The following is a 26,932-nucleotide window of genomic DNA, read 5'->3' as shown; positions in this document are numbered from 1 at the left end:
TCCCTATATATATATATATATATATATATATATATATATATATATATATATATTTGTAATTATATAATTTTTTTTATTAAGTTATTTTTTTTTATTAAGTTATGTTAGCATATAAAATAATTTTGTTTCTCAAGTTCAAGATTTTAGTTAATATTTTAAAATCATGTAATTATATATGATACCGTTATCTTATTTATTTATTTTAATTTTTAAATTTATTAAAATATATAAAAATATGTTAACGATATTATAGTGTGTCATTGTGTGTATATAAAAGATAACCATAAACCAAACATGATTATATTACATACCCCCATTTTAACCAAACATATTAATTTAACATTCCTTGCAATCTAACATTCCCTAAGGTAATCTAACATTCCGTAAACCAAACAGCCCCCACAGTAATCTAACATTCATTAAGGTAATCTGACATTCCAAGAACCAAACGACCCTTAGCCCTATCCCAGAGTGCCAACCTCATCATATCAATCATCATAGTCAATCGACCAATCAACGTTCTCTTTCTAGAGAGATAATGTTAATGTAGTTGTATCACTCTCAGAAGGTTCGAGTGTTGCTGGACTCAAATCGCCGATGATATCTCTAATGTCGTTTGTTGTTGTCAATTCACTTTCATGATTTTTGTTGTCCCAATTTTGTTTCCTTTTGATTCGACAAAGAACTATATCCTTTAATGGTACCTGAATCCGACAAGGTTGTAAAACTCGGCCGCCTAGACGCTAGGCGGCACCCATCCTTGCCTATTTGGCCTATAGTCGGCCAAAACTCGGCCGGCCGCCTAGGCGGCGGCTTGGGCGGCCAACTCGGTCAAAATCGACCGAGTCGGTCAACTCGGCTGAGTCGGCCGATTTCGTCCGATTTCGACTAATTTCGTTCGATTTTGACTAATTTTGTCTTTCATTAATTATTGATTTTAATATTATTATGATGTTACGACTTATAAATTATCATTATTTCATTTATTTGGACGTGTTATTTGATTGAATGTTGAAAACAGGCTCATTAAAATTGTCAAACTACAAGTCTGTCACTATTTTTTAAAATTTTTTTGGTGCTCGCCTAGCGCCGGCTAGATTCCGCCTAAACGCCGCCTAGACCGCCTAGGCGCTAGGCGCTGCCCGGCCGCCCGACTAGCGTCTAGCGCCTACTGCAACCTTGGAATCGGAATTATAATCTAACCATAATCAGAAAAAAATGTTCATTCCACAAAACGCAACAGTAAAATGAAGACTGTTGAGATTCTTCTGATACTCAATCTCTCGACATAATGCGAAAGAGTTTTTTGCATTTTTGGTCCCACGACTATGGTATCACTAACAATTTTTATCTATGATTTTTAAAACTTGTAGAATTGGTCCACAACTATGACTTTCTTAGTAAATTATGTTCTTCCGGTGCATTTTCCGTTCAATTTTTGCTGGAAATTTTTACTCCCCGTTCTAACATGGGTAATATTGTCTTTTCCATCTCACAAATAAATAAATAATTAATTAATTAATTAAACATAACCAATAGTACGGTGATTGAAATTAAAAGTCACCCAATTCCAAATCCACTTTCAGTTTCACCCTTCTTGCTAAACGCTAAATTTTTTTTAGCTATTTATTTATTTATTTGTTTATGTCATTAGTTTGTGAGATGGAAAAGACAATATTACCCATGTTAAAGTGAAGAGTAAAATTTTCCGGCAAAAATTAAACAGAAAATGCACCGGAAGGACCAAATTTGCTAAGAAAGTCATAGTCGTGGACCAATTCTCCACGTTTTAAAAGTCGTGGATCAAAGTTGTTAATGACACTATAGTCGTGGGATCAAAATTGCAAAAAGCTCTAATGCGAAACAATTACAGCAAACTGTGATTTTTGAACTGGTTTTCCCCAGGCATGCCAAAATTTAGGAATTATATATGTATCAATTTACATCAAAAATTAATTAAAGTTGGTAATATAGATAGAGTATAAAATAAAATAATTCCCTAACACTCGACACGTCGAGAGTTGGTAGAATTCTCCATTATATTTTTCATTATGTAATGGCTCGGCAAGTCGGGTCCTTCCAAATCTGTAATTTTTGCTGCGAAAAATTGTCTTTTTTTTTATCCCTTTTTTTGTCCAACTATAAATACTACCATTCCTCTTCAAATCCTAACATTTAGATATGAGCATGGTTTAATTCGAATTGAACCGTGTATTATTAGAACCGAATCAGAACCAACCGTACGGTTTCAATTCCGATTAGAAACCAAAACCCAAAAGGTTCCAGTTCTGGTTTAAGGAATTCTAGAACCAGAACTGTCGGTTCTGGTTCGAACTGGACGGTTCCAGTTCCTCAACCGAAAAAGAAAAAAGAAAAAAAAATTTCCAAGTGACCTGTGGCTTGGCCATATATAATATTTGTTGGGTAATATGGTTGAAAAATTCCAAAATAATAATTCTACAGAAAAATTATTATCGTATGGGAAAACAGAAAAACTAGGAAGGAAAAGAGGTGGAAAAACTGGGTAAAGGTTAGCACGAGTTCGAACACAAAGTTCTTTTCCTTAAAACCTTATTTGCTACCTCCCACAAGTGCTAAGTTTCCCAGGATAAAACGTGCTACGATTCTTTGTTTAAGCACCTAAACAAAGAACCCGGCAAACAAAGCAAAGCTGGAACACAGATTGGCTAAAGAAGAGAGTAGAAGCAGAGTTTTGAGAGGATAAAGCTACTAGAATTCCTTTGTTTCTCTACTCTGTAAAATGCTACTGCTCTAGCTCTCTTTATATAGGGATGTTGGAGTGATAGCATTCAACATGACCATTAAATTGGTCTCTTTATATAGGGATGTTGGAGTGATAGCATTCAACATGACCATTAAATTGGTATTAAAACCAATTGTGTAACACCTGTAACAGCGACCCACTAAGTAGAATTAAACTCAGTTTTAAAATTGGAATTAAAACAGTGTTAATTCCAGTAACAAATGAGTTTAACCATTGGGGTACAAAGCGTGAGAGAGCCTCTATGTTATACAATTCTACAAGCTTCAAAAGAGCTCTTGTATATAAGGGGGGCAAATCTTCTTTCCAAACCAATGTGGGACAAAGTTCACTATTTCCCTTCATTTCCCAACTCAAATGGGTCTACTTTGAGAATCAATATCTCATTCACCCGTTATCCGTTTTGAGCGTACAATATATCAATCTCTTCGTCTCATTACGAAGAACCCGAATACACTTTGACCCAACCCAAATCGAAAGTGGACCCCACTGATAATTGTATCACAAAATAGCCACTTAATATGCCATTTTAAGCTATTTTTTCCAACAATATTATATATTTATATATTATATATATAATAAATAACATATATATTGGCTATGTTTGGCAAACCTAGCTGAAAAGTAGTTGAAAACTGGAAAGCTATAAGCTAGAAGCTGAAAATTGAAAAGTTATAAGCTAGAAACTGAAAACTGAAAAGCTATAAATTAGAAACTGTTAGGACTGATAAGTTGATAAATGTAAAAAGGCTAAAAAAACATCTTAATAAAATTTAAATAGTTTTAAATTTTAAATAGGATTGTTTACATATTAAAATTTAACATTTTGAAGTGTAAAAATTTATAAAATCTTATAAAACATTATAGAACTCATATGATTGTATAGAATTTTAGGGTAGATTTCAAAGATATAATCATAGGCATACAATCAAGTAGATCTCCACTGTTGGTTGGGAGGTGGAATAAGTATAAATAACTTCATGAGCTCATTTTGTAACAATCAAAGTTAAAAGCTTATAATTGAAAAATAAAATGTTTTTTTTTTCAAAATTAAATAGAGAAGAGAAAGAGCTTTAAATTGGAAGGGATAAAGGATAATCATTTATTTAAAATAATAAGGATAAAATGAAAATATATAGAATTTTAAATTACTAGCTTATTTTAGAAGGTTTATCAAACAGAACTTATAGCTTATTAATAATTTAAAATAAGTTCTATCAAACATAGTTTATAGTTTATATTATTTCTACCAAACTTATGTTTTCAATTGCACTAGCTTAGTATAATAATCTATATATATATATATATATATATATATATATATATATATATATATATAAATCCTCCTAACAAATTTTCCCTCCAAAATTTTTGTAGTAAAGCTTATTTGGTAAGTAATATCAAATGGAAATTAAATAAAATCTAATAATTGCTAATATTACATAATTGGTAATATTATGTATGGTATTATATTCTATAATATAATTGATAATATTATTGTTCAAGTATAATAAAAATATTATAAAATAATGTAATAATAATAAAATAAAATTAAAATAATAACAATAATAATCTATACTATATATAAAAACAAATCCTGAAATTTTAACTTCCCGCCCAATTCCTACAAATTCTCTCTTCCCAATAAAATATATTGATTTCTACTTTCCCATTCGTACAATAATTCTGGGTAAAATTCTATTCTAAAATTATAAAATAGTGTAATACACTTCTCTTTGCACATCTAATCTATACTTCTATACTATATATAAAAACAAAATCCTGAAATTTTAACTTCCCGCTCAATTCCTAAAAAATCTCTCTTCCCAATAAAATATATTGATTTCTACTTTCCCATTCGTACAATAATTCTGGGTAAAAATTCTATTCTAAAATTATAAAATAGTGTAATACAATTCTCGTTGCACATCTAATCTATACTATATATAAAAACAAAATCCTGAAATTTTAACTTCCGCCCAATTCCTAAAAAATCTCTCTTCCCAATAAAATATATTGATTTCTACTTTCCCATTCGTACAATAATTCTGGATAAAAATTCTATTCTAAAATTATAAAATAGTGTAATACAATTCTCTTTGCACATCTAATCTATCTAATCTATACTATATATAAAAACAAAATCCTGAAATTTTAACTTCCCGCCCAATTCCTAAAAAATCTCTCTTCCCAATAAAATATATTGATTTCAACTTTCCCATTCGTACAATAATTCTGGGTAAAAATTCTATTCTAAAATTATAAAATAGTGTAATACAACTCTCTTTGCACATCTAATCTATCTAATCTATACTATATATAAAAACAAAATCCTGAAATTTTAACTTCCCGCCTAATTCCTAAAAAATCTCTTTTCCCAATAAAATATATTGATTTCTACTTTCCCATTCGTACAATAATTCTGGGTAAAAGCTGTGAAGTGTCAAAAGTTCGGTAATGCATAACTTTTGACTCAGTTGTCCGTTTTGGACAAATGTTTTTTTGAAATTGTGTATTTTTTCGAGATATATCCACCGCAAATTGCCGTAGGCGATTTGGCCCACCAATTTCTAAAAAAAATGCTTTATTAAATAGTTTCTAAGAAAAAACTATGAGAACCTTATGTTTTATTAATAAATTTTTAAATTTTTTAATTAAAAATTTGTACCGTGCATTTTTTAATAATCTCTCTTTATAATTGGTCAAATTATTTAATTATGGTAAATTAGGGATAATTAATGATGGTAATAGAAATCCTATAAGCGACCTCTGGTGAAATTAACTCTTAAATAATTATATATCGATTTAAATATTCTTAGTATATTACAACAATTTCATTTCGTGCATCGCACGGGTGAAAATACTAGTATAATATAATAACAACAACAACAACAACAACAACAACAACAACAACAACAACAATAATAATAATAATAATAATAATAATAATAATAATCCAAACAAAACTATATATATACAAAATAAAATTTAAAAAAACACAAAGATGGCTCCCGTTAGTAAATGATGTGAGATCATTTTGATCCCACATTAAAAATGTTTGAAAAGATGAGCTCAAGAGTTCCTCTATATATTGCTCCTCTTACAAACATACAATTGCTTGCCCATCAATGTGGGCAAGTATTGAGAAGTCCAAAGGGTTTTTTTTAGTACTATTGACCCGACAAATTATGCTGTGGAACTGTGTCCACCTTGCAAGGTAGATACGGTTCAAAAATTATTCATAATTATGAATATAATCAACATAATTATGAACACAGTTATTTAATTATGAATATAGAGATTCAATAATTGTGAATATGAAGTTCAAAAATTATGAATATATATTTTTATAATTATGAACATATAATTCAATAACTATGAACATAGAGTTCTGTAATTATGAATATAGAGTTCAATAATTATGAATATGAAGTTCAAAGATTATGAATATATAGCTTTATAATAATGAACATATAGTTCAATATTTATGAACATAAAACTGTGTCCACCTTGCAAGGTGGACACGGTTCCAGAGCATAACTATTTGATTGACCCTATTACATATAATATCTGTTCATATAAACTTTCTCAATCTATTGAAACCCAACATGTCAAAAAACTCTTATTTAAGAAAACTTATCGTATTAATGGCTTCTTATTTTGGTTTTTTTTTTTAATTTTTTTTTAAATTTATTAGGGTGTTTGGAAAAAATTAACCAAAAATGTATATAAGTTGTTTTAGTTTTTAGTAGTTTCGAGCAAATTGTTAAGTTATTAAATAATATTTTTGGTATTTTGATAAAATATAAAATGTTAAACAGACGAATTTCTTAAAATATAACAACAACAACAACAACAACAACAACAAAATAAAATTAAAATTAAAATTAAATTAAAATTAAAAAAAAAAAAAAAGACAAAGGAGAGTCACGGGTTCCCTTTGTAAATGATGTGGGATCATTTTTATCCCACATTGAAAATGTTTGAAAAGAAAGCGCTCCTATATATAAGAGGAGCAATGATCCTCTTACAAACATAATTGCTTGCCCATCAATGTGGGCAAGTATTGAGATGTCAAAAGTCTTTTATTTAATAAGCCTTAACTTAGTCTTCTTATTTTAGTTTGTATTTATTTATTTATTATTAATGGGGGTTGTGAAAGATTAACACAAAATTATGTGTTGTATTAGTTTTTAGCCGTTTGGAGCAAATTACTGAGTTACTATATATTTTTTGGGGGGTTTTCGTTCGTACGACTCCAATGTTTATCCTTGCCCAGGATATTTCTCCATTGAAGACTTTCAGAGCTATTAGATGGTGATTGGTGTGCACCCATATGAAGTCCCATAGAGAAAGGGGAGTGATTTCATAAAATCTAGAGAGTGCATATTTCACGATCAAATAGTATTTTTTTTCGCTTTTGTTTTTTTCTAGAATTCGTGTTGTATATGAAATTGGGAAAAAGATTCATTACAAAGCTGCTTCCTATACTGCAAAAATAAATTGTAAAATAACACTTTTCTTTTTTACTCCATTGTAGGGAACTTCATGTTCATATACCAAGGGAGCATGTTGGTAAGTGCTGTAAGCTTTTCAAAGAATGAAAAGTTTATGCCATTAAAAATTTGATGGTGATATATTTACAAAAAATGCACTCATTATTTTATGTTGTAATTCAACTATGCTACTTTGGTTAAAGAATAAAAAAAAAATGACAGCTTTCCTAGACAAATTTATTTATTAAAATCATTTTCATCTTTGAAGTTTGTAGATGATAAACAGTTTGTTGGTAAGTTTCATTTGCAATTTTAATCTACATCTGGATTCTTCTTTTTTTTTTTTTTTTTTTATTATTAACATGTTTGAAGTTACGTTATTGGTAGGGTCGTTGAGATATAATCCCCATTGGATAAGATCTTTGTAGGAAGCCTTCTTAACTTATTGATTTCTAATTGTACGTGGATACAAAGTAAATTATCTAATTTTGTTATTTTTATTATATTTTGTATATGTATTTTTTATTAAGTAGTTTATTTGTTTATAGTGACATTCAATTGAAGGCAACAGTGTGAGATCAACATATACCAAGAGTTGAAACTTTTTTTATTATTATTATTCTGGCCTTGCAAATCTTATAGTTGTTCTTATGCAATTGTGTAGAGTTAAGAATGATACGAAGAGTAAATCTAAACATAAGTGTATTAATTTTTCTTTATATTTGAAAGTATTTGAATAAGGACAAGTAATGAATGTTCTTTTTTATTAGCCAGTTATGTCAAGATATGTAACTCTTGATACACAGCTCATTTTCAATCACGATTTTCAGAGTTTTGTGATTTTTTAGAAAGGTAAATTTATTATGTCTTAATCATTATCACAATGTTTTTATCATTTATTTTTGTACATATTTTGTTTATGATTGTCATTTTTTTTTTTCAGTTTATGTGTTGATTAGACCACTCTAAGAAACATTATTGATATTTATGAGATGATTGGGGTAAACAGTAACAATAAAACATTTTTTTTAAAAAAAATTGATGCAGTGGCATCAAATTTTCTAATCATCTTTTGCCACTTTTTAAAATGATTTATTAGTATTAAATTGTCACACTTTAAAATGTATTTTTTTAATGTTAATAAATAAATTAGCTTAAAATAATACATTAAAATCCAAAGGATAAGCAAACTATAATCTAAAGTATAAAATAAAGCCAAAGTTGTACATGTTTGCAAAGTGATGGAGCATGGTAATAGTCTCAATGCATCCAAATAAATTCATCATTTAACTGATTATTTATTTCTTATCTCACATTAAAGGTTCAATACTGCAGATATATATAAAGTATTAGTAATAAATTGGTACTGTTAAATGTGTATATAACTAATTATTTATTGATTTATGATCAAAGAGTGTCATGTATGATCTTAGAGCTTAAATTTTACTTCCAGATATATTATAAATAATCAACATACATCATTACTATCTTATCTTCGTATGAACTAAACTCATCATCCTTGAAATGGTGAAAACAATTAAGAGCCCCTCACTACAATTTTCCTCTCTGTAACCACAGTTTATTTCGTATAACTTAAAAAATAAATGATTCACATATAATAGTAAATGGAAATATAATATAGTAGAAAATAGGAATTAATATTATTGGTAAAGTATATATTTGTTGAAATTGTACTTATCTTTAGTAAATTTTTTTTTTACACTTCTGGAAGATTCTTTTGAGCCTTCAACATGTGTGCATGTGCACATACAGAACTATAAACTGTCATTTTTAAATTGAATTCATCTTTCACGCATAGTTGTATTTTCACCAACTAATTTAATAAAGGTAAAATGGATATTAACTAAAATCTTGGTAATATTGTTTCTATATTCACGTAATAAGATAATACCATATAGAAAAGACATATTGGTTATATTCTATAATATAATAATATTTTTTGGTAACATTATTATTTGCAAATTTCTCTGTGATTTTTTTTATGTATTTATAATACCGTGTACAAAAAGACATTAATTAATTAGGTAATAACAAAAAAGCATAATGGGTAATATTATGTATGGTATTACTGTGTAGAATTTTTGGATGTTTATCACCAACTAATTTAATACAACTTATTTAGTAAGCAATGTCAAAAAAAGGAATTGATGTTAGGTTAATAGAAAAAAGAAATGAATATTAATAATTGACTGAAAATAAAAATGATCCATAATTGACTAAAATGGAAAAGGAAATACCCAGATCATTGCATTGTAATTTTTCACAATAATATTATGCAGTATAATACATCAAATCACAATTATGTCATAAATCTTTCAGAATTTAAAAAAATGAAATGTAAATTAAAAATGGAACGAGAATATTTTAATAATAATATTCTACATCATCAAGTAAAAGTAAATTAAAAATGAAAACGAAATATTTAAATAATAATATTCTACATCATCAATAGTAAATGCATATTTTAAACAATAGTAAAGGTAAATTAAAAATGCAACGAAAATTAAAAATGAAATGGAAATATTTCAATAAGAATATTCTACATCATCAATTAAAAATGAAATGAAAATTGGGTAAAAATATCACTGCATCTGATATTTTAATTGGCTAATTGATTAATTGACTGAAAAAAAAAAGAATAAGTGACTAAAAATGAATAGGACATTACAAATTGACTGAAAATATAAAAAGAAATTATTACTAATAGTTGACTGCAAATAAACAATTATCCATAATTGATTAATATGAAAAAAATAAATGATTAGATTATTGCATTTTAATTAAAAATGAAACGGAAACTAAAATTGACGAAAATATTTCAATAATAATTCTACATTATAAATATTAAATGCATATTTTAAACAATATTAAAGATAAATTAATAATGGAACGGAAATATTTCAATAATAATATTATACATCATCAATTAAAAATGGAACGAAAGTTAGGTAAAAATATCACTGCATATTATATTCTAATTGACCAAGTGACTAAAAATATAAAAGAATAATTTACTGAAAATGAATTTGATATTACTAATTGACTTAAAATATAAAAGGACCGCTAATGGACTAATACTCAACTATTATATATTTTAACCCGAGTCACCTATCCTGATGGACTGAAGGTGTTAGCTCTATACGATGAGGGACAAGATTGCGTTGCTACTACCAATGTCATCTACAAAGAGGTTTCAAAAATGTGTAAATACAATCGTTGATATTAATTTTTTTAAATGACAAAATTGCTATATATCTAGACAAAAAAAAAAAAAAATCCATACAAATGAATTAAGATAGCAATTCATTCCGAGTTTCTAAAGAACGAACACATTTGCATAAATTTATATAAAAAAATATACTAAACAATGACAAATAAAATCTCAAAAGTTACAGCACCGCATGCGTACATCTACACATTAATTAGTTATTAATTTGAGAAATTATTTGCTCAAATTCAAACAATGATAACATCAAAACACATAAATAATCCAAACCATATTCAATTGCACTATATAATATTTGATGTTCTAATTTAAATAATTATATATCAATTCAAATATTTTTAATATATTATAACAAATTCATTCCGTGCATCGCACGGGCGAAAATACTACTAATAATAATATAATATTATATAAAATCTAACTAATTACCCCGTATCGTCCTACTATATAATAAAGCCATAAGATCTTGGCCAATCAAATTCTTGCAAATTCCCGCCCAATGAAAACGCTGCCGTTTGGTTTATGGCTAATTTGGAGCCTAATTTTTCTGATTGATTTTATAATAAATAATAAATACTAACTGCAACAAATTAAATAATTGTGTTTGTATTGGAATTGAAAACTAAAGCTATATTTAGAACCCTTTTGGAGTCCCAATTAACTTGGAATCTGTTCAGCCGTCGATGAGTTAAATGCTACTGACAAAGCATACGGTTATACGTAAAGATCTTCATCGAATACATACAGATTAGAGATATATTACATATATAAGCTACGGTTATACATATAATAAGATATAAATACATAAATACATAAATATTATTATCAATTCAAATTTTCTGCAGCTTTCCATATGTGTCGTTTCTTCTTCCTAGATACCATCATAATGCATCTGCAAACGTGCATAAAGTTGGGTAGATTTCAGCCTTCAAAACTTGGCTTTATAAATACTTGGTACGGCATCTTCATTCTCTACCACCATTCTCACTTTGAAGCTAGGTTTGATCCAATTTTCTGATTCTGAAAATCTGCAAATGGCTCCGCTCTTCATTCAAGGTAAAGACCTGGGGATATCTACATACAAAAAGGCAATAAGATTAAGACTGGTTCGTACCTATAATGTACCAGAAGGGAGAAATTCATAATCCATCAAAAGCCAAGAATGTTTGTTTCATGACAGTGAGGTAAGCTATTTTTCCAGTACAACTGAAAATCAAAATCAAAAATATTGTTACTAACATTTTTTTCTGTCTCTTTAGGGCACATATGTTCATGGGAATATTCCAAAAGATTGTGTCCAACAGTTTTCTAAACTGTTGAAAGAAGGCAAGGTTTATGCTATAAAGGATTTTGCAGTAATCTCACACTACTATCAGTATAAAATCACTGATCACACATACATGATTAGAAATCACTGATCACACATACATGATTAGATTCACTCATGAAACTCATGTAGAGAGACATAGGCGAAAGGGTTTTCCCAACCTCATGTTTCGGATTAAGTGTTTTTTGGACTTAATGTCTGGTAGTGTGTCTGACAAGCATTTGATTGGTATGATTTATATGTTTTCTATTATTTGTTTTCTCTATCTTATATTTACTATGTTTTAGTTTTCTAATTTATTCTTTTTAATGGCCTTATTTTCATTATAGATGTCATTGGAATAGTTGTGGAGTTCTACCGTCCAAAACAAATGACCATAGTTGGATTTCCTTCCAAACTTCTAGATTTTCTAATTGAAGATGGCCAGTAAGTTTCCTTTCTTTTAAAATTTTATCTATTTAGGTTAAACCTACTTATTCAGTTTAAAGGAAAGTAGTGAATCCTTAATGTCCTATTTAAACATACTGAAATTCTAATAATCCTAATAATATGACATTAGGTACAGTACTGCTTTTCTGTTATATACAGTAGTATTTAACCTGCTCTATTTTAATTTAATAAGCTTTAAGTAAAACAGTAATAAATACTGAATAATAATAATAATAATAATAATAATAATAATAATAATAATAATAATAATAATAATAATAATAATAATAATAATAATAATAATAATAATAATAATAATAATAATAATAATAATAATAATAATAATAATAATAATAATAATAATAATAATAATAATAATAATAATATAATAATAATAATAATAATAATAATAATAATAATAATAATAATAATAATAATAATAATAATAATAATAATAATAATAATAATAATAATAATAATAATAATAATAATAATAATAATAATAATAATAATAATAATAATAATAATAATAATAATAATAATAATAATAATAATAATAATAATAATAAATAATAATAATAATAATAATATAATAATAATAATAATAATAATAATAATAATAATAATAATAATAATAATAATAATAATAATAATAATAATAATAATAATAATAATAATAATAATAATAATAATAATAATAATAATAATAATAATAATAATAATAATAATAATAATAATAATAATAATAATAATAATAATAATAATATAATAATAATAATAATAATAATAATAATAATAATAATAATAATAATAATAATAATAATAATAATAATAATAATAATAATAATAATAATAATAATAATAATAATAATAATAATAATAATAATAATAATAATAATAATAATAATAATAATAATAATAATAATAATAATAAATAATAATAATAAAATAATAATAATAATAATAATAATAATATAATAATAATAATAATAATAATAATAATAATAATAATAATATAATAATAATAATAATAATAATAATAATAATAATAATAATAATAATAATAATAATAATAATAATAATAATAATAATAATAATAATAATAATAATAATAATAATAATAATAATAATAATAATAATAATAATAATAATAATAATAATAATAATAATAATAATAATAATAATAATAATAATAATAATAATAATAATAATAATAATAATAATAATAATAATAATAATAATAATAATAATAATAATAATAATAATAATAATAATAATAATAATAATAATAATAATAATAATAATAATAATAATAATAATAATAATAATAATAATAATAATAATAATAAAATAATAATAATAATAATAATAATAATAATAATAAATAATAATAATAATAATAATAATAATAATAATAATAATAATAATAATAATAATAATAAAATAATAATAATAATAATAATAATAATAATAATAAATAATAATAATAATAATAATAATAATAATAATAATAATAATAATAATAATAATAATAATAATAATAATAATAATAATAATGGAGTATAAAACTTATCTTTAACTTTAATGTTCCAATCTTCTGTTCTTCATGATAAGCCATCTTTGAATTTTTGGCTTAGTTCCCGTGCTCTTTTAGATTTTCTCCACTGTAGTAATTAAGTAAAAAACATAGGATTTAAGTAAACCATTAATAAATACTGAAAAAATAAAAATAATAGACATAGAGTATAAAATTTAGCTTGAACTTTAATGTTCCAATCTTCTGTTCTTCATGATAAGCTAATCTTTGAATTTTTGGTTAGTTACATTGCTATTTTAGATTTTTTCCATTGTATTAATAAAGTAAAACACATAGGATATAAGTAAAACATTAATAAATACTGAAAAAAAAAAAAAAAAAAACGAATTGCAGTCTATTCAGTTTTTATATCCCTCTTATCATTGAGACATCTGAAATCTAATTAACTTTGTTTTTCTAAGAATCTGAATTTTAGATTACAATTGAGTTGTATTCCCTTCGTGATTAGGCAGTGGTGTTCAAAGTTTTGGTAAAGATGGAACATTTAACAAACCCGGCTAAACCAATTGCAGTCTAGAAGGTAGTTAATGATGAGCATGATCAGTTTTCACCTACTGTTACTCATCCAATGAGCAATATCAGTTTGCAAAGAATTTTGAAGAAGAAGAGAAAGATAACGAAACTGAAGTATGTTATTTAAGACTAAATTGATTATCTTTGACTTTCAATGTTTTAAAAGTCAACACTTTTATTGGCTAATGTCTTATTTTTCAGCATAGGATACTGAATCTGTTTAAGATTCCAACAGTCCATGTGTGGCACCATCTATAAAGGTTACAACTGATGAGACACCTCAACAAATTGAACCCGGTTCTACAAAGTGATGTCTGTTGGATCAATTATCATCCAGTACTGTGTTGAAGAAGGCTAAGGCTGTGATAGTTAAACAATAAAAGAAATGACCATTTCTTTTAATTTTTTTGTAATGTTATTCACTTTACCATTACAAATATGTCTTTTACATCTTTACACACCAATAAAAAAAAAAAATTGATCACTAAAGTATACTCACTCTTTATTTCGGTCTTTTTCCTGTCTTTTAAAGCTAGCTAATTTGAAACATCTGCTATTAATGTAACATTGTGTACTCACCCCTGAGATGCTTACAAAAATTAGAAACTAGGATATTTGGCTCTTTAAAAAAAGATTAAAGAAAATAATAGAACACAGTGTTCAATCTGAAGTAATTTCAAATTCATTCACATATGTTTGAAAATATATAATATTACATTTGAAAATGGACATTTGGAGTAAACGACAATCGGAGAGTATTGCAAAAACAGGTACAATCATGACTTCCCTAGTCTTCTTCAATCTTTCTTTCATGTCTTCCGGTTCAGTTCTCATTCTCAATCATTAATATTCAACTAAAACATCTATAACATCTTAAGTAATTTCAAAAGTGGCATCAGAAAGTAATATCATCATTTGCCATTTTCTCAAAAAATTCTGTTAGAATTTAACTACAATTAAAAAAAAATTACGAATAAAATAGTTAATTTGCGGTACAAGCTAAATTAAAACAAATAGCAAAGTAACCCACAAATTACAGTGATGTAGTCAATTAGATGGCAGTTGTAATCAAATGTGAATTCCACAAAGTACACATCTACAAATGTAAAAGTGATTGACTATGGCTGTTATACTTCCCAATTACAGTAATCATTAGCTTTAACCAAATTCCAATGCTTTGGAATTATACTTTTAAATTAAACAATCTCAAATTTAAATTTGTAAACACTGGACAAAATTGATATTCACCTAAAATCACCACTTACACAAAAACACTGTCCAAACATACTCAGTCTAAGTCAATGCGGAAGTTAACTTCATCAATAGTCATCGGCGCAAAAAGGAAGAACACACTATCTAACAAAGGTACTTTAAATAAAATGTCAAACCTGTATTACTGTGATAGTCTTATTCGTATTAGATCATTGCTTTTGGTGGGAGATTTAGAATCTGCATGCTACTCCATCTTGCTTATATAATTAGATCTATAACTACAACCTGTTTAATCACAATTAGATAACAGATTTTTTAGTTAAATGGTAAAAATTAGTATAAGCATAAGAATAATTGAAAATATAAAAATGATTTCGAAATCTTGCAGTGAAGAAACGTTGTTATAGTAGTTGATTAAAACCTAAGTAGTATCAAAATGTTTATGCAAATGAATTAATATTTATACTGACATAGACAAAAACTATAGTAAGAACAAAATTAAAACTGAAAAATGTACTTATCTTTGTAAATGCTGTTTTTTTCTTCTCTTTTCCATGTGAGAACGTCGTGGTTTCTGACGGAATTAAACCCAGCTTAGGTTTAGATTTCCAAAAACATAAGAACTCATTCACCGGAATTTGTACCGCCTGAGGGTTTCGATTTTGGGTTTTTTTCATCTACAATAGATGTTTTCTGGCCTTCGAAGTAGAAGCTTGGAGTATTGAACAAAATTGTAGAGGATATCGAAACTCATTTAGCGAAAAATCTCTCGGTTTAGGGTTTCGATTTGGGCGATAAAACTTCGACGAGGATAGGTTTTCGTGTTTAGAAGTTTGAAAAGGGGGAAGTAGTGAGCTGAAGGTCCCTCATGGCTTCGATTTCCTGAACCGTTCATACGTCGCGATTAGGAAATCGAACTTGAATCGCGAAGAAGACAGATGGAGGATCGGAGACCACAGAGCGAGGAGGAGAGTGGATGAGCGAGAGATAGTTTGGGGCAATTTATATCCTGCACCACGGCGCGCGTTGCATTGTGCACCCAAATGCAAAACAACGTCATTTCAATTTTTTTTTCTTTTTTTTTTTTTTAAATTTCCTGCTCCAGTGTTTGGCAGTTAATTGTTCTTTACAAAAAAATCCATGTTCAAAAATGTACATAATGTTATACATGAATGTACATAATTGTATAACAAAATATACATACTGTTTTTTAAAAGATAATACACATCATCTAACATAATACATAATAAACATAAACTTTTAACATAATACACATCAACTCTTAACATAATACACAAAAATTTCCTGATTCGGATGTACATAATTGTATTAAAAGAATGTACATAATTGTATAAAAAATGTACATAATTGTATGAACAAATATACATAATTATATGAACAAATATACATAATCACAGCAACTTCCTACCGCGCCTCCCAAAACGACGTCGTTTTGGGAGGCGCGCGGCGCACAGTGCTACGCGCGCCGTGGTGTAGGGTATAACGATTGATAGTTTGGGGTGTCTGTCGGCTTGGGTGGGTTTAGATGGTTGGGCCGCATGTGGTTTTGGGCTGGGTAGAGGGTTAGGTAAATGGGTTGCAGTCCACTCAATATTTTAATTATTTTAAGATTATTATTATTATTATTATTATTATTATTATTATTATTATTATTATTATTATTATTATTAATTTAGTTGTTATTATTAGTGTTAGTAGGATTTATTATATACTCTGTTAATATTATTTATTATATACTCTGTTAATATTATTTATTAGTGTTAGTATAGATTTTCTTTTTAAATATATGAATGATTTTTAAAAAATGTAAATTAAAATTATAACTTAGTGAAATTAATAGTATGTAAAAGTGAACATGTATTTAAATTCTTATATTAATGTTTAAATTGTTGTATAATTATAGATATGGTTTATATTTTTTTTTTATTTGTTTAAAGTAATACATGCATTCATATATTTTAGTTTTAATAAGTTGCGTATAAATAATTATATCAGTACTTCATTGTTTAATTGGTTACAATTTCTTGAATTATTTTATGACAGAAAATGATTTTGCGGAAAATATAACATTTAACACACCCACACAGTCCATGTTGCATGGTAAAATGATTTTTCTCTAATTTTTGTGTTTGTGTAATTGTTTTCACATATATCAAATTTTATTAACATCGACCAAATTTATATCTTTTTTATGGTAAGTTGTATTTTTATTATAAGATTCAACTTATGTGTTCTTTAAATTATTACAATCTTTTTGTAGACTATTCAATCTCAGTAAAGTCTACAAGCTTTAGATCTCAGATTCTCAGCTTACATGCATTAATTCAGCAACTCAAAATAAGAAGCGTGTAATTCAAGGACATCGTAATGGGCTTCCAACGCAAAATTTCAACTCTAGCGATGGTATGAACAATTATATATATATATATATATATATATATATATATATATATATATATATATATATATATATATATTTACAATCAAATAAGACAACCTATTTAGGTGAGAAATAGGAATTGATTTGGAGCGTCCATCTTAGATGTTTTGATGGTTGGGATTAGCCCCCCCCCCCCCTTTTTTATTGCGTAAATACTAATGAATAGGGGCTTTAATGTAATTGTCTTGTGTTTTATTTTTATATTGGGATTCTATCCGTATCTTCTCCTTGTTTTTAGGAGTTTAAATTTTGGTAGGATTCATTTTTTTTTTCTTCCCGTTGATTCTCTTTTAAATTTCTGTAGGAATCGTTTTTTTTTTTTTTTTTCCTTCCCATTGTTGATTCTCGTTTGTCTATCATCTTCAGACGTCGGTGCACTCGTTTGCTGAAGATTGACGGCGTTCTTCACATTTGCCTAGCTATGGAATGTGTTAATGAAGGTATGTGTGTAAGATTTTCCCTAATAATATATATTATATATTATATATTAGGGCCTTAATTAAGTGGTGCAAGTTGACTAGGCTTATTAAGTGGTCTGGTTGGACTTAATAACTAGTAGTTGTTAGTCAACCAAACTCTGTGCCTAATATAACCTGGATTGATGGGATACAGGATTATGGATTAGATAGCACATTCAGTTACGGTACTCAGACCGCTCAGTAGACACCAATACACCATCTAGGGTTCTGAGTCAGGTCTGAGGCAAAACATGGCTGACGGTCTACCGTTAAGAGGCAACACAACAGGAACATCAACTATGGCTAGAGATCAACACGGCTACGCTTCCGCTATCATACGAGGTCAGGTTTCTCGTATACTGTTATTCATTATAGTTAGACTATTGTATATCTAACATTTGGTATCAGAGCCTTTATAATCTCTGCCTGGTTGGTTATTTTGCCTTAATCAACGACGTTTAATTTATTGTTATATACATCGAGTATTGTATCTATTTTGCTGCCCAACTTTCAATCATAATCTTTTAAGTCTTCAAAATATGCATACAGAATATGTCAATTTGGTTTTGATATAATTAAGCAATCTGTTATGTATATTTTGGAATTTGGATAGATTATTTGTAATTGATTGTTGTACTGGTAGAATTATCTATGATTGTTTGAACTACTGAATCAACATTAAGCATGTTCATCTCCTACTGCCATGTTTTATCAATGAGGCGGGCGACGGTGGATGGATGGAGAGACGGTGGAAAATTTAATATATATAAAAAATAAAAATAAAAAAAATCCAGTTCTTCTGTTTTTATTTGTTTTCCCTTCCGTCGGTTTTTTCCCCTCACCGGCATTAAGGATGTTGCCGGTGTGTTCTCCCGTCTCCGTCGCCATTCCTCGTCCAAAACATGTGGTCGTCTGCGGTTGGTCTGCGTTGCCACTCAGTTTTTCTGGGAGGCGTTAGTTGTTGGGGGGAATGCAATCTGAGCGAATGGCTTGCTTGCTGCTGCTTCTATTCTTTCCTTCTCTCAACGGCGCCGCAGGTGGGTTATTTGTGATTAAGGAGATGAAGTTGATGGGAGGTAAAGGCTTGGGTCGTGGTTAGACCTGGACCATTTATTCTGATATTAGGTCTATTTTGGATTTGGGCCTATTTAATTTTTCTTCCATGATTCTCTTATTTCATTTGGGTCTTTAGTTTATTCCCCAAATGAACTCTTTTAATTCATAGACTATATATTAAATTATCATTCACTTTGGAGCAAAATATTAAGTTTTAATTTGCTATTTGAATTTTAATTTAATATTAAGGTGTAAATTAAATTGCCTGAATTATCGCAATTTATTTAGAATTTATGAATTAATAATATGTGGTCTAATGGTACCCGGGTTGGACTTCCATTTGGAAGATTATAAGTTCGAGCCTCAGTGGAGGCGTTATTGGTTCTTTGTGTTTCAGTAGGTTGAGAAAGTATATGAACAGATACTACAATGTAATAGAGCCAGTAACTTTCAAAAAAAAAAAAAAAATATTCATATGCAAATCCAAGCATGCTACGTATATTCATAAATTATTGTTATAATTATACATTCATAATAGCATGCATTAAGGTTGGATTTAACACATTATTAACTCATAAATTCATTATCAACTATTGTTCAATTTTGGACCCTTATGTCAATTTTGGACATTATGACTTACTAAAGCAGCTTGTTTGGTTTCCCTTTAATTTGACATATTTTAATTTTATGTGTCTCTGGGACTTTAGAACCTATTTTGAACAAGCTATTTGGGACCTATCTTGGGTCATTAAAGTATGGATCCCACCATTTTGATTGATATTTTAAATAATAATTATAGCTCTTTTTTATTATAACATGTTTATTCACTTTTAATTATTAATAACTACCATATTTTGGTATTAATCGTTGGCAATAATATTAAGTTTGGGTCTACTTCAGTACTAGACCATTTATCATTCATGTTATAATTCACTTAGGCCATTGAGGTTTATGAGCCTAATTTGAGTAATTAAGTGCTATAATTATCGTCTTGATCTATTTTGAGACATTAAGGATTAAGGATTTAATTGTTATTTTGGCCATTAAGAATTACAAACTATTGTTTAAGTTGATTAATTTTTAATCTATCAATAGTTTCAGGGCCTTAATAATAATATTAAGTCTTTAATTTATGGCAAAAGCAATATAATTAGTATATTGCTAGAATAATGGTAATTTGGTTATTACCTAACTTCAGTCTCCCTAAGTATCATAATAGTCATGATTAATTATTATGTGGTAAAATTGAGATTAAGTATTTGACATCCCTTAATTACAGTTTTGCCACTTATTAAGTTAAATTTGGCATTATTAATTACTGTTATTAAGTTTAGGGGCTAATCTCATTTTATTACTTTCCATAATAATTATTAATGGTAATCTGCTATATTTGGTACATTGGTAAGATTACCACTTCATTTTACATGACTATTAGTGTTGGTAATTAAGTCCTACCAATAAATTTTTTTTTTAAATGTACCATTGGACGCTGCATCGAGGCTACTGACACCGACAGTGAAGATGGGAGAATTCTGGAATTTTTCTTCGGATCATCATCGTTGTTAGCGCAATGGGCAAATGCGGTTTGCATCACTAAGGTTAGTCATTAATTATCTTTTATGCTTGTTATTGATAATTAGTGCTACAGTTACAGTTAACCGCTAATTTGGACTAGTCACATATTTTATCTTTAGAAAATTGAAACATTAAAAGTGCATTACCATACTTTAATTTGTCATTACTAATGTTAATAGTGATTATAATGTTACTTATTGCTATTAATATTAATTAATGATAACATTAATATTGTTATGGTATTCAGATATGCATCTTAAACTATTTCCAAATAAATTTATGTGACAATACTCCAGTTCAGAAAATAATTTTCTGGACATTAATATTTTTCGGACTTCAAATTTTATTAAGTTTTCAAAATTTTATCCGAAAACGTTTATAAATGTTAGCGGTTTTAACCATTGTTTTTTCATATTTAGTCTCCTACTTAATGTGATAATATTATTATGGCTATTTATTGCTATTTTGGTTATTTGCAATTTTGCCATTAATAATAATAATAATATTATCAACTGGTTATGGAGAGTGATTTTGAATCAATTTAGTAATTTTGAAAAAACATGTTTGCTAGGCAATTGACTATTGCCCTTAATTCCATAATTCATTTAGTTTTTTGAATTATGATTGCCCATATTTGGTTAAGTATGAATAAATGAATATTTTGTTTAAATTCATATCCTTTAGTTGGTTCATACTCTTTAGATTGTTTTATGCATTCGATCACATTAAGTGCATAATATTAAGTTTAATTATGCAATTAGGGTTTGTGAGATTTTGATTTACAAATTATAGCATATCCTTTTGGTTTGATATTGTTTGAATTTGTAAATTCAGTTATTTCTCATAAATTTGATCTTTATGCATTAAAATATTTTCCCATGGGCTTACAGTTTAAAAATTTTAAAGTATATATTCAGTACATTATTATTCAAAATGTTAGGTCTCTTTTGGTTTGGACTCATCGGTATTTGAATATTAAGTTTATACTTTAAAATCTCATATTGTAAATTGCTTTAAGTTATGCAATTTATTTGGAATATATGAGTTTAATGTTTAATTTTATGCATATTCGTCCTAAGCATAATATTATGTTTTAAATTATGCAATTTTATTATGCCTTTATCAATGCATAATTTTAAGATGGAATTATATTAGTTCCTATTTAAGTTGGACTTATGCATAAACTTTAGGTGCGGTAGTGCCTGAATTTAAGCACGTTTAGTCCGCTATTTTTAGTTCACCATTTAAGCTTTAATCATAGGTGAACCCTACAGTTTTCTGGTGTATACCATACAGTTTACTGGTTTATACCCCAAACAGTTATACATTAAGTATATATGAATCGGTGAGGCATACTAGTTTTAATGGCCATGAATTAAGAACATCTTGTGCCATTAGTCTCCTTAAATTGATACTCTATTTAAGGAATTGGTTTTCAGTGAGACTTAGTCTCTAACCGCCTTTCCTTGGAGTATATTTAGATTTTCCCATCACAATCTGGTATAATCTGTTTGCCAAAATTTTAAGTATTTCTTGCCAATGTGATTTGATTTCGGTTCATTAAAGAATAGCCAAAGCATCTTTAATTTACTGAAGTCTCTTAAGTTTTCAATCTTGGTTAATTAAGAAAATGCTACAGCGTATTCAGCTACCTAAGATTATTAAGTTTTAATCACATAAAGTTTAAGCAAGAATTTGATAAGTGTCTAGTGATCTTATAATTTTAATTTGGTTTTGGAGTAGCCACAGCATCCTTAATCTGTTAAAATTATATATTAAGCGGTTTATTTTGATCACATAAAGTTTTGGACATATCGTTTGTGGTTAATTGTATGTCATATGATGGAATTTAGCCCACAGGCAATTTCGTTATATTTGTATAATTAATCAGGATGAAATACTAGACTACGGTCATAATTTAGCCCACAGGCAATTATGTATCGGAATGTAGTTTAGTAGTTTTATCAGTGATGATAGAAATAAATCAATTTATTTACTTTATGGTTATTTGTAAATAATTTCCAATTCTATCATGAAGTTTAATTTTATGATGAAAATTTAGGTCATATTTCTTAATTTGCCCACAGGGATTAAGAAAAGGAACATGATCTCTTAAGTTTTTTATCATAATGATAGTAATGAATCTTATTGACTAAAACTTTAGCCTACAGGCAAGTTTTATGTCATTTGATTCTTCAACTCATTTGATAATGGTTTCATCATAAATAACATTTTTCAGTTGGATCTAATTGAGTAAAATTTTAGCCCACAGGCAAGTTTTATGTCACTAGATTCTTCTGGCTCTTTAGTAATTGTGAAAAATATTATCATAAGGGTTTCTTAATTGGATTTAATAGAATTAAAACTTTAGCCCAAAGGCAAGTTTTATGTCAATAAATCCCACCACCCATTAGATGATAATTTTATCACAATTTCTTAGAGTTATAAATTCAGTTCAATTATAATTCTAAGTTTCATGGTTTGCATTGGCAAAACATGTATTCAGTCACTTCCCAAAATTTAGCAACTTTTATTAATTGATCCACGGATCTTGCTTGGTTTTTCGGACTAACTGTAGTAAGTTACGTGATTTGACATACATCTTTCAATTTTGGTCCATTGAGTATTAGTGGTGTGTTAATTGCAGCACTTGACTATTAAAACTGTTAATGTAGTACCTTGACTATGCAATTTTTATCAATTTTGGTCACACCGGCCAAATTAATGGCGAATTTCCACTGAAAAAATGTTAGTCAAACATTTCTCCGATTTGGCAGGGGCAAATAAGACATTTCATGTTGCTAATATGGTTGGTCTGTCCGGGTTGTTGACCATGAAGCTACCCGACCCGAATTAATTGGAATATAACCGCTCAACATCAATTGACTTCACATAAATTAACTGAACCAAAAAAAAAAAAAAAAAAAAATTAGGAACTAAGAATTCACCAGTCAAAACAATACCTTTAACATCGTTTCTCCTGGCAGCCTCCGTGAACCCATGAATTACTACAACACAATCAAATTTCACAGTTTAGTTTCATCTATCCAAATCCAGCGCATACGCACACTAGCCAGCAACGGAGCGACGATGGTCGAGACCTGCTACGGGTGGCGACCAAAAGCGAGATTTTCTTCTTTACACGGTCGTCGGTCGAGTCCGGCTAACGGAGATTGAAACCGGAAAAATTAAACTACGGTAGGTAGGTAAAATTTTAATAGTTTTGAAAATAAATCAAAATTATGCTAAGGCTGAAAGGCATAATCAAAATTAACTATTGTAGAATCATCATGATGTTCTTCAATGGCACGAGCTTCAGATTTAATTTCAATTCAGCAAGGGTCAGATTACCGGAAAGGCCTAAGCATCTTCAATTCAGCAATGGTAAGTCTGTCATTCCATCTCCATCAAGAAAGTAACATCTCAAGTGGTTAATTATTAGCTTCAGATTTAATTTCCCCAATAATATAATATATATAATGTTACTTACTCATTTGCAGGAAGCTAGACGAAGGAGATATATAAGACTCTGTATGTTCTTCCACCAGATCAGATAGAAGAACACCAACGTGATTGGTCTTCAGATCTGAATAAGGCAGTCGGCGATGACGGTGACAAAACGGAAAATTTTATAGTTAATCAAAGCATAGGAGAGGAGTAAAAAGCAGATCAGAGCTGCCTAGACAGATCGTTTTGAATTGGGGTCGGGTAGCTTCATGGTCAACAACCCGGACAGACCAACCATATTAGCAACGTGAAATGTCTTATTTGTCCCTGCCAAATCGGAGAAATGTTTGACTAACATTTTTCCGGTGGAAATTCGCCATTAATTTGGCCGGCGTGACCAAAATTGATAGAAATTGCATAGTCAAGGTACTACATTAACAGTTTTAATAATCAAGTGCTGCAATTAACACACCACTAATAGTCAATGGACCAAAATTGAAATTTTCTCTAAAATGTATCTTTTGAGCCAAATTCTAACTTGGTTTTGGAAGGTGTATTTTTATTTTAGTATGTCCAACTATGGTGGGGAATTATATCTTCATTATTTAGTTGGACTTTAATTGGAACCAAAAATTGATTATTTAGTATGTCCAACTAATGGTGGGGAATTATGTCTTCATTTGTTAGTTGGTCAATAAATCAATTATGAGTATGTATATTATTAATTTCATTTTATTAATTTCGCTGAAGAATGTTTTAATCAGTGGGAGTGATCATTTAGAAAAAGATCATTAAGATACTCCACTAAAGCTTATGGATTTAATTGGCTACATACGTTTCAAATTGGATTGTATGTTACACAATAAGTCCATAAGATTCCACAAGTATTAATCTTGTATTTGTTCATATAAATTCATAAGTTCAAATTATTGAACATTCGGTTGTGCAACATATTTATGAAAATGTTGCAACAATATTATGAAATTTATTAGAACAAAAGCATTTAACTTGTGGGGCACTGTCATTTAATAAATTCTTCAATGATTAATAGAGTCTTTAGTTTCTTCAAAATTGATCCTGGGCCATTTCAGTTGTAAGGCTCAAAACAATTTTGTGGGACGTATAAGTAAGACTCATTATGTTCAGTTCATTTAGAGTGGACGTTGAAGTTATTTGGGAAGTTGTGGTGTATGATTAAGATTCCAAATTCATGGACTTAGACCTTTGGTTTATTGTCTAAGTTATTGGAATGCTTCTGTGACTTGACTATCTTTTGGCTATTTTTGATGAGTGGGAGTGACAGACGTGTCAACTCCAAGCTCTTAGCTGTTAGAAATAGTACTTAAAGTTAACTTATAAAGAAGTCATGGAATATAGTTAGCATTATGCTAACATTAAGAGATCTCTACTTAAGGCATGATCATAAAGTTTTAGAGATCATACAGTGTACTCTTTTGTACAATTTGGATGCGTTTTCTCCTTCAGTTGTGCACATAATGTATTTTGAGAAACATCCCTTAAGGTACCGAGAATAAACATAGGGTTTGTTCATAAAGGACCTAAGTTGGAGATTAAAATGCATGTGACCATAATGGATACTACTCTGATTAAATAGAGGACGTATCACTATGATTCGTGTGTTTTGTTCTTTGATGATGGTTGTGCTAGTACTTGCACCAAGTGGGAGAATGTAAGATTTTCCCTAATAATATATATTATATATTATATATTAGGGCCTTAATTAAGTGGTGCAAGTTGACTAGGCTTATTAAGTGGTCTGGTTGGACTTAATAACTAGTAGTTGTTAGTCAACCAAACTCTGTGCCTAATATAACCTGGATTGATGGGATACAGGATTATGGATTAGATAGCACATTCAGTTACGGTACTCAGACCGCTCAGTAGACACCAATACACCATCTAGGGTTCTGAGTTAGGTCTGAGGCAAAACATGGCTGACGGCCTACCGTTAAGAGGCAACACAACAGGAACATCAACTATGGCTGGAGATCAACACGGCTACGCTTCCGCTATCATACGAGGTCAGGTTTCTCGTATACTGTTATTCATTATAGTTAGACTATTGTATATCTAACAATGTGTTCCTAAGTTTTTCTGAGTTTTTTGTACTGTGGTTTAATTATGGCATGTTGCGTGTGATTGTGCATGTGGGATCATTGTCTTTGTTCTGTAATTCGTTTTTAAGGGGTTGGAGTGTTTTGGTTGGAAGCATTTTGTTGTTTATGTTTGAGGGTTCAAGTTGCATGCAGTGCTCCGGTTGTCGGTCATGTTTGTATTTTTTTTTTTCCCGCCGGTGTGTGCATGTATGGTG

At 28.3% G+C, this 26,932-nt stretch overlaps 1 long non-coding RNA gene across 1 annotated transcript; it reads left to right on the top strand.

Annotated features, from left to right (window-relative positions):
• Nucleotides 1-2,002: 2,002 nt before the first annotated feature.
• On the top strand, nt 2,003-25,020 carry LOC109168367. Its single transcript, XR_002052078.1, has 5 exons — nt 2,003-2,013; nt 3,408-3,409; nt 23,525-23,535; nt 24,231-24,537; nt 24,654-25,020. It is a non-coding gene; the product is annotated as an uncharacterized LOC109168367 (long non-coding RNA).
• Nucleotides 25,021-26,932: the final 1,912 nt, after the last annotated feature.

The sequence above is a fragment of the Ipomoea nil genome, unplaced genomic scaffold, assembly GCF_001879475.1.
Source record: "Ipomoea nil cultivar Tokyo-kokei standard unplaced genomic scaffold, Asagao_1.1 scaffold3197, whole genome shotgun sequence".
Classification (NCBI taxonomy): Eukaryota; Viridiplantae; Streptophyta; class Magnoliopsida; order Solanales; family Convolvulaceae; genus Ipomoea; species Ipomoea nil.
The sequence above is the reverse complement of the archived record's forward strand: the minus strand, read 5'-3'. Positions and strand labels throughout refer to the sequence as shown.